At 41.7% G+C, this 14,963-nt stretch overlaps 2 long non-coding RNA genes across 2 annotated transcripts in view; both read right to left on the reverse strand.

The window, feature by feature from the left end:
• Window positions 1-4,924, reverse strand: LOC117244778. The gene is made up of 3 exons (XR_004498501.1): window positions 4,843-4,924; window positions 2,304-2,403; window positions 1-85 (listed from the first exon to the last, which is right to left on the reverse strand). It is a non-coding gene; the product is annotated as an uncharacterized LOC117244778 (long non-coding RNA).
• Window positions 4,925-4,944: 20 nt separating this feature from the next.
• LOC117244777 overlaps window positions 4,945-14,963 on the reverse strand; it is a 21,822-nt gene continuing 11,803 nt past the window's right edge. Inside the window, exons 4-5 of the long non-coding RNA XR_004498500.1 lie at window positions 14,802-14,835; window positions 4,945-5,020 (exon numbers count right to left, since the gene is read on the reverse strand). This is a non-coding gene — a long non-coding RNA (uncharacterized LOC117244777). The remainder of the gene's footprint in view (window positions 5,021-14,801; window positions 14,836-14,963) is intronic.

Consider the following 14,963-nt stretch of genomic DNA (forward strand, 5'->3'; position numbering starts at 1 on the left):
CCAGGATCACTTGGGATTCTCTGCTGGCCACACTTCCTGCGAGTTGGACTTGAAAATTCAGGTCATTCCTTCCATTCCCTGTTCCCTGGAGTCCAGCAGAGCACAGCAGCACAGAATTTAAACCTTCATTCAGCAATGGGATCATCCCCACTTACAAATGACCCTCTTTAAAGATATTTTTCTACTTCAGCCCACAGTGAGCCAGGACCGGAAGGTTCAATCAGAACCTGCAGCACTCAAACCCAAAGTCCTGGATGAGGATTAGGAAAATCAGAAAACTGTTTCAAAGGCTCATAGAGCAGAATTTAGCAGATGTCAGAGAGGCTTCAGCTTTGGGCTGTGATCTCAACCTGACCAAGGCCAAAACTTGGGATGTGTTCACATCTGGAGCAGGTGAGATGTGTCTGTCTGGCAGTGAGGAAACACAAAATAAAGCATTTGTTCAAGACAACAAGCTCATGCCTTTGCAAATATATGAAGTTTTTGGCCTTCCCAGTCCAACTATTGGTTTGTTGTTTCCATGCTAATACAAATTCTTGTATTAAAAGGAGCATGGCCTTGGGTTCCTCCATCCGTATGGGAAAAAGTTACTTGTCTGATGGTAAACAAAGAACAGAAGAATTGATTCACTGTCCTCACTCTTAAAAAGATGGTATGAAGCCATAGTGAAGCAATTTTAATTGTGGCTGTGTAACACTTGCCATCAGTAAGATCACTTGTGTTCTGTTTTTAGGGATGGGGGTGCTCCGGAGCGCACGGGCCATTGGAAATGCAAAACATGACCGCATGTTCTCAGGGCTCTGGCAAGGCCACATGAAAGAGCACTTGTGCTGGGATGCTCAGCTCTGAGGGTATTCTCTGTTCAGCATGTATTTACAGAGATGTATGAATATTTGATTAATGAGTCATGGTCTCTGGAGAAATTTAATAACTGTACTGCTGTACAAAGGCAGCTCCTTCACTGTTAACACAGCTGCCAATAGTGTCACTGACACTGGAGCCCTTTCTGCATCTAATATGTGCTGGGGAGTAAATTCCTTCCCTACAAGGGAATCCATGGCACACATTATTCAGTTATCTGTTTTGAACTGTTGCAGGCTCAATTTACAGACCCTGATTTGTAAAGATTTTTCCAATGGAAACAAGCAGTGACACGTGAGCCAGAAAGCAGCAGTTTCACCAGGCTGTGGCGGGCCCAGAGTTACTTGGAGGGTCACTTCAAAAGGAGAGTTGCTTTAAAATTCTGTTTATAAAATGCAAAAGGAACAATGGATGAAGATATTCATGGAGAGCAGAGTGCCCCAGCAAATCCTTACTGTCTCCAAAACTGTGTTCAGTGGGATTTTAGAGGTTGTTCAGGGGTGCACAACTCACAGCATGGGCAGAGGTTTTTCTCCCCACATGACACCGGACCAGAAACATTCTTCATTGTTGCTGAGCAGTTTCCCAAGGATAATTCACTGCTAATTTTATAATTTTCCCATTTTTATACCTAATACTTATGAAGAGATCCATTTTCACTCAGGAAGTTAGGTGTATATTTTAGTGGTGTTACTCCAGCTCAACTGCTTTAAATAATAGGGGGGAAAATGTCAAAAAAAGATAAATTTAGTGCAGAGGCTTTCACTAGGAGCTTTAACTGCAGGTTAGAATTATACATGCTATGCAGAATTTCCTGCAACACTTCTCCTTTGGGCCACAATGCATTACAGCAGACGTATAATGAAGCTGCTATAAAATCCGTGGTAATTAAGGGGGATTTGACAGTAATTGCAACAGTGAATCAACTTAATTATTACCTGCTTCAAAGAGAGCTAACCTGATGTTATAATCTAACCTTTCCTACTTCTAAAATGAGAGATTAACCAAGTATATGTAGCATTTAAGAATTAAATCTGTTGAGATAGAATTATATTAATATACTTTTCCTATACATTTTCTGTACATGTGGGTACAAAGCAACCAAAGGAGCAGCATCAGAAGCTGACAAGCTGCAGACAGGCTGAGTGTGTGCATTCATAAAATAAACAGAGGTGAGCCAGCTCCTCTGCTGTCTGCTGAAAGCACAGGGACTGCAGTCAGAGCAGTGCTGGAAAATGCTCCAGCACACACCAGCCCAGCTCCCTGAACAGCCTCGTGCAGGAGTGCATTGTCTTTCCATGCTTAATTTTAACCAAATTATCCTGAAATAACCCAGTATAACACTGGTCTCATCGATTCTGGCCTGATCAATGCAGCTCTTTCAGCCCATAAATCCAAGCATCACTTTTGCTTTGTTTTCAGAGCTTTTTGAGATGTGTTACCTGAGAGCAGGGGGTGGCTGGGGCTGATCCAAACCCTTCTCCAGACTCTTCCCCAGTGCTGAGCCCAGCTGGTGCCTGCAGCTCCATGGCTGCAGCAGTTCTAGAAGGTGAGAGGTGCAATAATAAAGCTTTAACAACAGCAAAATAGAATTAAGATAATAATATAAGAAAATCAGCAGCATCAGCATCACCAAAACTTGCCACAACAACTTTCACGAGAAATTCATCTGGAAAACTGACAAAATTCACTTCAGCTCTGCTCTGAGGAGGGTTTGATCATCCAAGTGAGGCACTGACTCGTGCAAGCCCTTAAAATAAATCTGCCAATGTTTATTTCTTGTTTTGCTGTGAAACAATGAATTAGAAAGACTTTGGTTTTTACATGTCCTGGCTCATAACATGCTGCAATTAATACCTAATTTTTCTTACCCTAAGCCCCAGCTTTCAGGCAGTTATCAAGTGGTGAGTAGACACAGGGTAAAGATGGCACCTGCCATGGGTGTGTGATTTGAAACTACATTAAACCCAAACCATCTGATCTTTAGGACATACTTTTACAAGATTACAGCAGATTAATCTGCTTTACATAAAACCTGGAAGTTCACTAGGCTTTGAATAGTGTTGTACACTAAAAAATACAAAAAGCTTGGTGGTAATTAAAAAAATCTCATTCTACTGCTGACCACATGACTATAAATTTGGAATAAATATCTAACTTGCAGGGGAAATCAGGCTGGCCTTTCTCTTTGTGTACAAGCAATGGAATCTCTCCATCAGGAGTCACACCTGCAGACTGTGGAAGATTCAAGGTGCCAGGGAATTCATCCCACCTTGTGCCCAAAGTGCACCACTCCTGTATTTCTTAGCAAGGCTTTTATTTATCTTGTCTTCCTGAAGGCAGAGATTCTTTACATCTCTTAGTAAAGACACTTCAGGCTCCCAGAACCCAGGAAAAAATCCCCTGGGAAATGAACACAGTGATGCTCCAGCCCCTTGCTAGGTGGCTGTGGGAAAACCATGATCCCTCCTACAGAAATAGGTTGAGTGAGACAGATACTGACATTGATGATTCAGGGAAAACACTGAAATTTCTCAGAATTTCTCCAATAATATTGACACTCAGTTTTCTTTTAGGGATTTTTTTTTTCATTTGGATGAATTCCATAGGTATTTTTTCTGCTATTTAATTTACTTTAAAAGACAAATGGACTGGCAGAACACACTTTCCAAAAGTTTGGTAAGTTTGACCTATATAAAGCACTTTAGATTTTCATTTAGAATTGTTTTGAAGAAGAAATTACTGAAAGAAATAAACACTGAGAAAAGGCTGAGATTCCTGAGAGCTCTCCACAAGCAGCTCCTCTCTGGAGCTCTGCAGCTCTCCCAACACTCATTCCGTCTGTGGGAATGGCCTGGGATGGATCCTTTTGTGCTCTGCTACATTTGGAATGTGCCTGAAGAGGGACAGGCTGCAGTGCCCTGTTCCTGGGGGCTGCTGGAGCTCAGCTTTGGGGTTCCAGGTGCCTGTTCCTGGTGGCAGCAGTGACTCTCTGCTCCTTGGAAGGGGAGGAAATGGCAGACTTTAAATAACAAAATTTTCACTGATGCTTTGTGCTATTTTTACAACGCATTTCAGAATAAATGAGAGATTAACACCGAAAAAAGTACTTAAGGTGCATGCTCAGTAACTATTTTTTCATAATGTTTTAATGGATTCAGGGTTGAGCTCCACTAAAATCTGGATTTATTAGAAACGCTCCATGCATTTCAGTAGAGTTTTTCTCATGAATCTAGATATTTTACATTATTTCAATAGAGCTGACCCTCTGTTTCATTAGAAATGCTCCAATATAACCCATGGAGCATTTCTAATGATTCTGGTTTTACAGCAAATCCAAGGGTCAGCTGTACTGAAAACAATAGTGCTAACCTCTTGGTTTATTAGAAAAATGCTTTCTGTCTCAATGGAGCATTTCTAATAAATCAGATAAATAGGGATCTCCCACAAAAATGCTCTGCTGGTGAAACAGACAAATGGGTTTGTTGTTATTCAGATTTTTTCAAAAAACAAAGATTGTTTCATAGACTTTTTTTGTTGCTTACTGTAGTGTGATCCCTTTCTATCCAGAGTTTGAGGCTTCACCATGAAAAGTTAAGTAAATATTCCTCACAATTCTCTCTGAAACAAGCATTGCCTCAAATTGTCAAGCATTTTTCACCTCACCCACGAAGTGTTTACAGCAAGGCTGACTTCCAGGATGGCTGTGTCGGTGCCAGGTTGGGATTCAGGGGTTTGGTGCTGTGCCCCAGGGTGTGATGTGGTTCTCACTGTGCTACACAGGAAGGGTGAGTGACAAACAGCTCAGCACAGGGACCACCACTGGGGTTTTCAGGCCTTTAAGCTCCCTGTCTTTCCAAAGCTGTTGTAATCCAAGTGCCAGGTCAGGCACCAGTCCCAGTTTGTGGGATGCAGCTGTGGAGTCCCCTGCCCATCCCTGGGGTGCTGTGTGTGCCTGTACATGGGGAGGGTTTGGGGTACCTGTGCAGGGGATGCTGCTGGCAGCAGCTGCAGTGACAGCCTGGATGTGAAGCCTTCTCCAGCAGGGCTCTTTCTTGGCAAGAGAAGATCCTGCACTGTGGAGCCATCAGGAACAGGAATCCTGGGCATGTTCTGATGAACTTGTGCTGATCCAGTCCAGGAAGAGCAAATGCCAATGCTGTGAAATGCCAAAAAAAAATAAAAATAAATAAAAATAAAAAGCCTTGGTAAGCTGAGACAAAGCTTTCTGTTCAAGAGGAAAGGCCAATGAGATAATTTCAGTGACTCAAGATTTGGTTAGAATGTTCTGTATTTATGGAGTGTATTCTGTGCTGTCCAGATATTCCCCCCAGTTCCTTCAAGTGCATTCCCTGTTCTCTCTCTGAATTACAAATCCTCGGCTGCAGGCCAGTGAGCCTCAGCTGGAACAGGATTCCCATCCTCTTCCCCACAATCCCAACAACTTCAGGGAATCTGCTGACCACTTTCTGTGAGACCCTGGAAATAAAACATACTGCAGTGGTGACAAATCCACAAACCCAGAGACTCCACTTTAAAAATGATTGGTGTGTCTGAGTGGTCTCTTTTTTTCCTTATCAAGTTGGATGATTTTGCCCAGCAGTAAAAACAAAGTACACAAAGGAGTCAAGCAAAAGGACTTTTACCAGTCTGCTCAGGGCACTCTCTACGTTTTTACCCATTTTTTACCAGTCTGCTCAGGGCACTGAGAGTCCTGAGAGCCCCATGGATTCTCCTGCTCAGGTTTCTCCTTGCACAAGCTCATCCTGCAGGACCCACGTCCTCTAAATGCTAAACAAGTCCTTCAGCCAAAAGCTGCAGGTCAGGGCAGGAGCTGCTTGGTCAGGGGGATTTTAGCAGCCCCAGCAATGGGATTTGAAGGTTTTTCCAGCCCCAGAGGCCCCGAGAGCAGCAGCAGCAGCACCAGGCAAACCCCCCTGGCTCTCAGAGGAGCCTCAGCAGTTCATCATGTCAAGCCTGGCTGCTGAGTGCTGTGTCTGGGGCCTCTGGCTGTCAGAGGCAGGATTTCATCTCAGCCTCCCTAAGGCCATATAGAAAGCCTAAAATGTTCATTTATGTTTCTTATTGTCTGGCCAAATCTTTGTGTGCTTAAAAAATATCAGGAAGTTTAAAGGCTGATCCCTGATTATCACGGGTTGGAAATTTACTCGGTATTATTTTAAAATAAGTCCAATACTTCTATTGTTACAAGCAGCAATGATTTTGTCAACTCCTACTTCTCCTACATAAAGTATTTGTATTTGAAATGTTCCTTTCCATGGTGCTACTTCCCGAGATCAATCTCTCCCATTATATATTTGCAAAGCAGCTCCATTAAGGATAAATATCATTGCAGTGGTCTCATTCAGAGATATCTGTAAACACTTTCTGTGTAGTGCACGAGTATTTATGGATGTGGGAATTTGTATCTTGGCTGATCAGAATTTCCATGTTTGTGCACAGAGCAGGATTCCTGGAATAATCATGTGTTTATATCATGTGTAGATTTGTGTGATTTACACGTTCAATGTACCTGTGCACCCATAATTTGATCTGCTGTTCAGAATTTATTTTGGCTTTCCACATGAGCTCTTTCAAACAATGCTAATTGTTTCAGAACCAAAATCATTGATGATAACTCTTTTAGGAATTGTCATGTTGTCTATAAATATTTAGCGACCGAAATGTATTTGCCAATGTATCCCTGGATTACAGATGAAAAGGGAGCATCTGCCGAAATTAAAAGTGGCCACATTTTCACTTGTAGCTTAATTAAATGCCAAAATTTATCTACATTAACAACAAAGTGGTGAAATTTATTGATCAATTCACATGATATAAGTTGACAAATGGCCCGAGCAATTTCCATAATTTTCTACACGTGTTAAAATTTGTAATGAAAAAGGAATCCTCCATTAGCGGTGGCTGGGAAATGAAAGGGGGTTGGTGATGGAGCGGTGCCCCGGGGCAGAGAGTGGGAGCTCCGTGCCCTGTCCAGCAGAGCTGTGTACAGATGGGCCTTTGACAGTCCTACAGCTGTTCTCCTAATTGTCCATTAAGTGTTCTATTGATTCTCTGATTCAAAGTACATGTCTTTCAGGCCGAGCTTTCGTGTGAAGTGGCAGACACATTCCTGCCGGAATGACAGAGCTGCTTGAAACCTAAAAATGTGGGCTGCCACTTTCAATCGAGGAGTCTGCTTTCAAAGGAGAAGCCTTGGTTAAAGGAGCTTTGTGAGAGAGCCTCGGATTTGAGTTTCTAAACTTTTAGCGTCAATCAATTAAAGCAGAGGCGGCACGAAAAGTTGTAATTCCTCGTTAAGCTCCCGGTTAATAAAGAGCTGCCTGAGGACGCCGGGTGGCCGCAATAAGGATTAGATCTTGTTTAGCTGGATGCAGATTCTGCTCTCAGACCCCTCTGACACGTGTAATGATATTCTCATTTGACTTGCAAGTTCACTTTTAGCATTTTTTTTTAAAGCAAGATCATCTGCAATTCCAGCTGGTGCCAGTCAGGAGCCTGTTTAAAATCATCTTCCTGTAATCTGAAGAGTGAAAGATAAGATGCATATCTGTTGCAAGGACCATAAATCTTCAAAGAAACAAATAGCCATAGATAAAACTGTAAAAGTTATTTAGTTCTCTTCCGAAAGAGGTTTATTAATCTAAAATTTCCAGTCCATTGTGTCCCGATTTGGTTATGGCACTGTATCTCATTTCGTGCAATTGTGTATCAAGCAAAGAGCTGAGAGGCTCAGGCTGAAACTCGATCAGTTGTATTCAGATGTATCACCAGAGCCAGGGGAAAAATGGGAATATAAAAAAATAGCCACCTGAAGAGAGATCTGGACTGTGAGAATTCTTGTTTCCCGTATTTCCTCTTATTTTACCGTGATGTTTATGAAGTGGGTTTAATGCTAAATTGAAACTGAATTTTAAATTATGGTTTGTCATTTTTAAAGCATAATTCCTGGTAGGCAGGACACAAGCAAAGTGTTTATGGACTCAGTGTTTGGGGACATTCAACAGTGCTTGTGCTCAAAATGAGCTTTCCCCATAAGCCACCAGTGCTATTTACCTTCATATTTTTCTTTTTTTAAATTCCCCATCATTTAAAAGCGATGTGAAACTGTTTTTGATAGAGCTTAAAATAAGGAGAATTATTTCTCTTCAAGAAGATTTTTATCCTCTGTAGGTAATGAAAAACCACTCTGCTGTGAATGTTTAAAACCTGCTCGTTCTGTGATCACCCCTCCTTGCCCACATTGGTGTTTCACTCTGGTTTGTGTCTGAAAACCTTCACCAGCCCCTCTTGGTGTGGATTCCAAATCCAATTCACCAGCGTGGGGCTAAGAGAGGACTTGGACCCATCAATCAAATTAGTTACAGCCTTTTAATTTAAACAAGATTGCAGATTTGAGCAGAATTAGATTTTTTTGATTTTTTTTTTTAACCTAAGCCTATTTGTCTTTGGGGCATCAAATTTACAAGCAAAGGCAATGTTTAAGCTAAGAAGTGAAAACTCAGATGGGGGTTCCAAGAACATAAATGAAATTTCTTCTCATACATCAAAGGCAAACAAAGGAAAGAAAGGGAGAAAAGAAAGGAAATTAAAGGAAAAAAGAAAAAAAGAAATGGTATGTAAGAGGAGGCATTTGACATTTTATAGCCAGAGTTTCTTTCTCTATTCCATAAAAAAGAATATGTGTCAAATTAAAGAAATAGCAGAGGAAGCTGTAAAAAATGGTACCAGGCACTTCTCATTTTAGGAGTGTAAGCTTGGGGTTTGAGGATGGGACAAACCCACCAAGGGGACAACAACCATCCTTTTGTTCTCTCCATCCAGAGAGAAAACTGAAGAGTCTCTCTGATAAAATACACCACAGTGATACCTGCAAAACATTCTGTAAATCTCCTTCATCCCAGAGCTTTCAATTACACCATCACCCAGTTTTTTAAAAAGATTTTTAGAAGCTTTCAACTGTGGACTTTTGTCTTGTTGAATGAACTTCAGCTACACTAAATTTTAAGTAAATTTGTGATGACTGAGCAATATACATTGGCTGAGCTAGAATCCAATAACCCACAGGACAAATTAATTTTCAACAAAAAGGGCAGAAACCTCAAGTGCCATGAGTATATGGAATCTCAGTCTATCTCTCTGGAGCCATTTTTGCAAATCACTACAGCTATTCATAATCTAAATCAGTCTCCTTTAGCAGCAGAAAGATCTTTTTTCATGACAAAACAGAAGATGACATTCATTAGTGCCTAACTTGCATAAGCTACCTTAAATTTATTGGTGCTCTTATACTTATCTGGGTAAGAATTCCTTTGTCTACAGCTATAGGAAAATTCTGGACGTACTACTTAAAAATATAAATTGTCACTTTTATCAGAACTTTTGGCAGTTTACTTTATTTTAGAAGTAAAACTGGTGGTTAAGGTTTTAAGACTTCCAATGGGCGTTGTTTCAATCATGGTTAATATGCACCCAGGATAGCAGTGCTCAGGGAAGGGAGCATTTGTACAGAAATCTGGAGAGCTGTCTGGAGCTCCAGGTTCTAACTTTTCCCTGGGTTTGAGCAAAACTTATGGCATTGCAAAAGAATCCTGGGAGCTCCGTGTGGATTCAGGGTGGAAAAGCCAAACCCTCAGCTGGGGGAGTTGAGGATCCCCATGGAATTTTCTGGGCAGTGTCTCCTTTTTCTCCTGTGATAGATCATTTCTTACATGGAAGGTCACAGAATTCCAGACTGGTTTGGGTTGGGAACTTCCTCTGTCCCAGGTTGCTCCAAACCCTGTCCACCCTGGCTGTGAAGTTCTGCCAGGGCAAAGCAATCCACCTGCAAATATCCCACATCCTCCAGGAGCTGCAGAGCCTGATTATGGTAAAAATGCACATTCGAGTCAGTATATAGGAAATAAAATATAAATGGATTTGCTTTAATGTGATGCAAGTGAATACTGGTCTTCATCCACCTGTTTTATAAACTCCATTTCCTGTCTCGGGTACAGACTGTTAATTCTTAAATGCCTTTAGCTTGATGTCTCCTACTTGGGATACAACTGCAGGAAGCATTGTGACCTAAAGATTGACATACATGTCATTTGTGCAACTATGCTTTATTTCTTTGTGCAGGAAAAGAAGTGGAACAAGCATCTGTGGCAGCTTTTGTTACAGCCTGGATAAAGCTAAATGATCGCAGAGTCGCTCTTGCCTCAAAACACACGAGCATTTCAATTATAATTTCTTTTATAGGGTGAGAGTGGACAGGGCTGTTGGAATGACAAATGAGAGAAATAAAATAATGAGGATGGTGCAGGCTCTGCCTGCTCTCTGTTTTGGGGTGGGATGGCTTCTTGTGGTGGGTCCCACCCTGGCAGCAGGTGGGGAATCTGCAGAGGGAATTTAGGCTCAGGGAGGTGAAGAGGTGATGAATTTAGAGCAGGTATTAAGGGAAGGTGAGGAGATGATGAATTTAGAGCAGGTATTTAGGCTCAGGGAGGTGAAGAGGTGATCTCTGTTACAACTGCTGTTAGAAAGCTTTAAAGACTACATGTTGATCTGCTGAGTTTTTCAAAATGTTTTCTGGATTCTGTTTCTCCTTCTCAATTTCCACCCTGTGAAGTAACCACTGAGCTGCTGCCAGCCCGAGGCAACAGAAGAAACAGCTCCCACAGTGCTGCAGAAAGCTGCTCTGGTTATTTCCACCCAGGACTTTTGGTCCTAGCAAAGGGAGAGGAAAATGAAGCTGATGCTTAGCTACAGAAAAACACATCAGAATTATCATTATCTGCATGTGTTCATATGCTTAGGAAATCAGGCTGAAAGAATAAAATAAAATAGAATAAAATGACCTATCACAGCCTCCTCTCAGGAATACAACATCTCTGTATTCATTCCTCAAGCACAGCTCTTGTCTCAGCCAGAGTGAGAACGATCACACCCAGGGCTGGGAAATGCAACAGAGGCTTTGTGATGTAGCTGGGAAAAATCTTTTGTACGGCTTTGCACATTTTCCCTCAAAACCTGAGTAAAAGTTCAGGTGAGCTCCTATTTTGGGGCATCTTTCTTTGGAGGAAAGGCAGCTGTGTAATTCTTGTTTTATGGCTGTGTGCTGCTCCCGCCTGTGCCTGGCTGGATGACCTTGGCCAGTCATTTCCTTGCCATAAAGTGGCAATTGGGCTGTTTACTCCCTTCCCACTGGTGCTCCAGAGCTTAATTAATTTCTGCTTTGAGATGCTCAGAAGGTGCTAAAGTATTGCTGTATACCAAAAACAATCTTTGTAGCTCTAAACATAGAAGAGGAAAGGGACTCTTAAGGATCTGCGGGTTTGGAAGGTGCTGCAGGAAGCAGGGAATGAGTGCCTGGTGTCCTGGGGGCACAGTGTCCCTTCCTACAACTCATCTCTCCAGAGTTCTCCAAGCTCCAAACCCCACCAAAGCCTGTCCTCCAGGCTGCTTTCCTCAGGAAACATGGGAACAACCTTTGGGACATCACTTTATGGGCAGGAGCATGACTTGTCTCAGGAGAGCTGGACATGGAACAAGTCCTGGTGCTCCCGTGCACCTGGAATGAGGAATCTGCAGCTTTTCATCCACCCATTGATTTATGAATCATGGATGGATGGGCACCACTGAAGCCTCAGCACAGCCTGGCCACGCTCGGTGATTCCCTCAGCTGAAGGATGGGGGGACACTCATGGGCAGCCAAGAGAAGCTGCCAAGCAGCCTCTGACATCCAGGAGAGATTGCAGAGCACAGGATTTGTGAGAAGAGCAAAATCAAGTTCTCAGCCTCCAGGCACTGCCGTGGATCTCAAACCAACCTTCAAAGGAAGTTATTGCAGCAGGGTGAGAGCAGATCAAATCAGGCTGTAAATATTTATTATTGTCAGGTTTTACACTGCAACCTCTGCAATTTGTGCTTCCTTTGGAAACTGATGGAGAGCAGAAGAGAACGGCTCAATTACAAAGTTACCATAGCTGGGTGTCCTTAAAAGGGAGCCAAACTTCATTTCAGCCCTGCCTGGCTCTGAGGAAAGCTCTGCTGTAATTTGGCAATTTCTCAGGGTGCTCCTGATGGGGGGAGGATGAAACAAGGAGGGAATTCTCTCCCATCAGGCAGGTTCTGGGTCTGCAGCTCAAGCTGATGGTATTGAAATGAAGCTGAGCTTTGTTTGAACCTCTGCTGGAGGTTCATTTCCAGCTGCTGCCACATCCCAGCCTGGCAGCAGCTGAGGTGCATCTCATTTTGTGAGACGATCCACACAAAAATTCAGCAAGTCTTGGTGAATGGTGAGGTTCTTGGAACGTGAAATCAGTGATTCAAACTGATCTCTTCAAAGGTTACAGAAATCATATACTTAAAAAAAAAATAATAGAAAAAAAAGAAAAGAAAAGAGGGAAAAAAGCTCTAAAACTGGAGAGGACACTGCAAACTGTGGTGGCAGCTGGGAATGCCCAGATGGACAACTCAGGATCGGAGCTGCCACAAGTCCTGTGAGCACTCAGCACTGTAGCCTCGAGCAGCCAAGATATCCAGCCAGATTCCTGAGAGGAAAACTCAAGGCTGGACAGCTGAGAGAGCAGCAAATAAGGGAGCATGGAATTGTTGGAAGCAATGGATGCCCAAAACGCCTGGATTTTAGCCACAACATGTGCTTGGCACCCAAAGGTTACAGCCTTCAGACACCCCACACTGCCCACCCACTCTCTTCTTCCACAAGGTTTGGTGAAGTGACTCAAACATTAGTTAAAAATTTAGTAAAAGCATTAATAAAAAAATTAAAAATTCATCAAAGCATTAATAAAAGAAAGTTGTATCATCTCCAACATTTATGTGAACCTACAACAGAGCTCAAGTGTTTCCCAAACATGAAATACTCTGAATACTGCAGGGAAAGAAGGATTTGCATCAGGGGGGTGTCTGCTAAACAAACAGAGTTCTTGGAGTGCTGTTGGGTTCTATCCTCTCTCTTTGAGCCTTTCCTTACCAAGGGTTTCTCTCTTTCTCTCTGCTCCAGATCCTCAATTTCTCTCCCAGATTTTCCTAAGACTTTTCAAGGCTTCCAGAATCAAGGGACTGAGCATTAGGAATGAATTCAGAGCAAACAAATCAGCACAAACACCCAAAATGAAGCCCTGAAAATTCAGTGCCTGGGATCCTCCACGCTGCATCTCACCAGAGTCACCCATGAGCAACTGCTCTGGCCTTGGCTGAATGCTGCCATCTTAAAATAAAAATAAAACCATTATAATAACAAATTTCCACTGGCTCGTTTTCATAAGTAACATGAAGAGAAAATTTCAAAGCCTGGAGTAAACATTAAAAAAAAAAAAAAGAAATATCAGAGTGCACTTGGATACAGAGAGAAAGCATTTATCAGGATTTTTTCTGTGTGGCACAGTCCCTGTTGCCTTTGCCTGTATTTATCTTATTTTTTTTACTCTGCCACATCAGAGCACCCAGACCTTGCCATAAGGCACGAAACAAACCTCTACAGAGAGACGAGCTTCTGCAAAAAGGTGAATAATTTGAATAACCTGTGAATATTCAATAATTTGAATAACCCCTGTGCCTGGTGCCCATCCCCTCACACCTCACAAGTGGCGAATGAGAACTCTGATTAAACACGATACAAAAAGAGCTTGCAAGTAGCACTGTTTACTAACATTTCAATTTCTATGCCTCATTTATTAGACTTAGAATAAAAAGGTTAGAGGGGTGTTTGGGATTGTCTTTAACCTTGATGATATTTCCACTGAAGCAGCATAATGGCTCTTAATTGCTTAAGTGAAGAGAACATGTTGACATGTCCTTCTTTGTGCTTAAAGCTCTGTGCCTGAACCATTATGCTAATTCAAGCATTATATACACCAAAGTATTTATGGGACTGACACAAGTGATGTTGCAGGTAAAGGGCTGTGAAATGGTCTGTAAACAGAGAGAATTGATTCTGGGCCCAGAGCAATGCTGTTAAAGTCACAGCCATTGAGCCGCCAGCCCCACGGATTGTGTGCACATTGTGACAGAGGAGCTGCTGCCATCCCAGATCCGATGGGTGCCTTCAATCCTATGGAAACCAACCACAGAAATCCAAATTAACCTGCTGCCAAGATGGACTTGACTGTGGTTTTTTGTTGTTTTTTTTTTTCTCCTCCTCCCCCCTTTTTTTTTTGTTAAAATATTTATGTGCTTCAAAAAAAAAAATAAATAAAGGAAAAAAGGATAGAAGAATATCAGCAGTGTGACTTGTTCCTGTGTTTTTCCTGCCCTTTGAAGGGATCACCAAAAATATGGATATTGTGTGAATCTCTGTTCAGGAATAAATAATCCCATTAAGGGTTTTATTTGCTTATCCAACATGTGGGCTGGGTGGATTATTAGGATTTTCCTCCTTGGGTCTAAGGCTAAGGGTGATATTTTACATTATATTGAAATCATTTATTATCTTACTTGTTTTTTTACTAATAATCCACAGTTTTTGGCACTGAACAGAATTTTGAATGTCTAATTTCCTTTAAACCCTGCATCTAATTTATTGTTTGCATTGCACTAATTTTGGGCAGCTAAATGAGACTGCCTTTATTTCTGCTTATTTTTATTTTTGGCTCTGAGGTATTTGGGCTGACACTTTTCTCTTTAGTTTTAAAATGATGCAGGGCAATGTCTTACTCTGTATCTTTTTTATACACTTGGAACAGACATTTCACTGGTTTTCTTTTTTTTTTTTTTAAATGCCATGAGAATGGCATCATTCATCCTAAACTTCATATATGAAATGTAAAGCTCAGAGGGAAATCTTATATTCACAGTAGTCTGTAAAGCATAATCATACTTTGGTGATTATTTAAAGGGCAAAATAAATTAAATTACTGCAAAATAACAGATTTCATAACAGCCCTTCTTACAGCAAAAGAAATAGAAATGTTTACCTTGAATTCACTCGAGTGTCCTTTCAAGCTGATCCTTCAACGAGAAAGAAATTTGAGATTCAACAGAGCTGAATATAGATAAAAATCTAGAAAAATATGGAATTGTGGTGCCTATTTCTTGCTGGCAGAAGAGCTGTGTGCTTTCCAGCAAAGCACACCTTG

This window comes from Parus major, chromosome 8 (genome assembly GCF_001522545.3).
Source record: "Parus major isolate Abel chromosome 8, Parus_major1.1, whole genome shotgun sequence".
NCBI lineage: Eukaryota > Metazoa > Chordata > Aves > Passeriformes > Paridae > Parus > Parus major.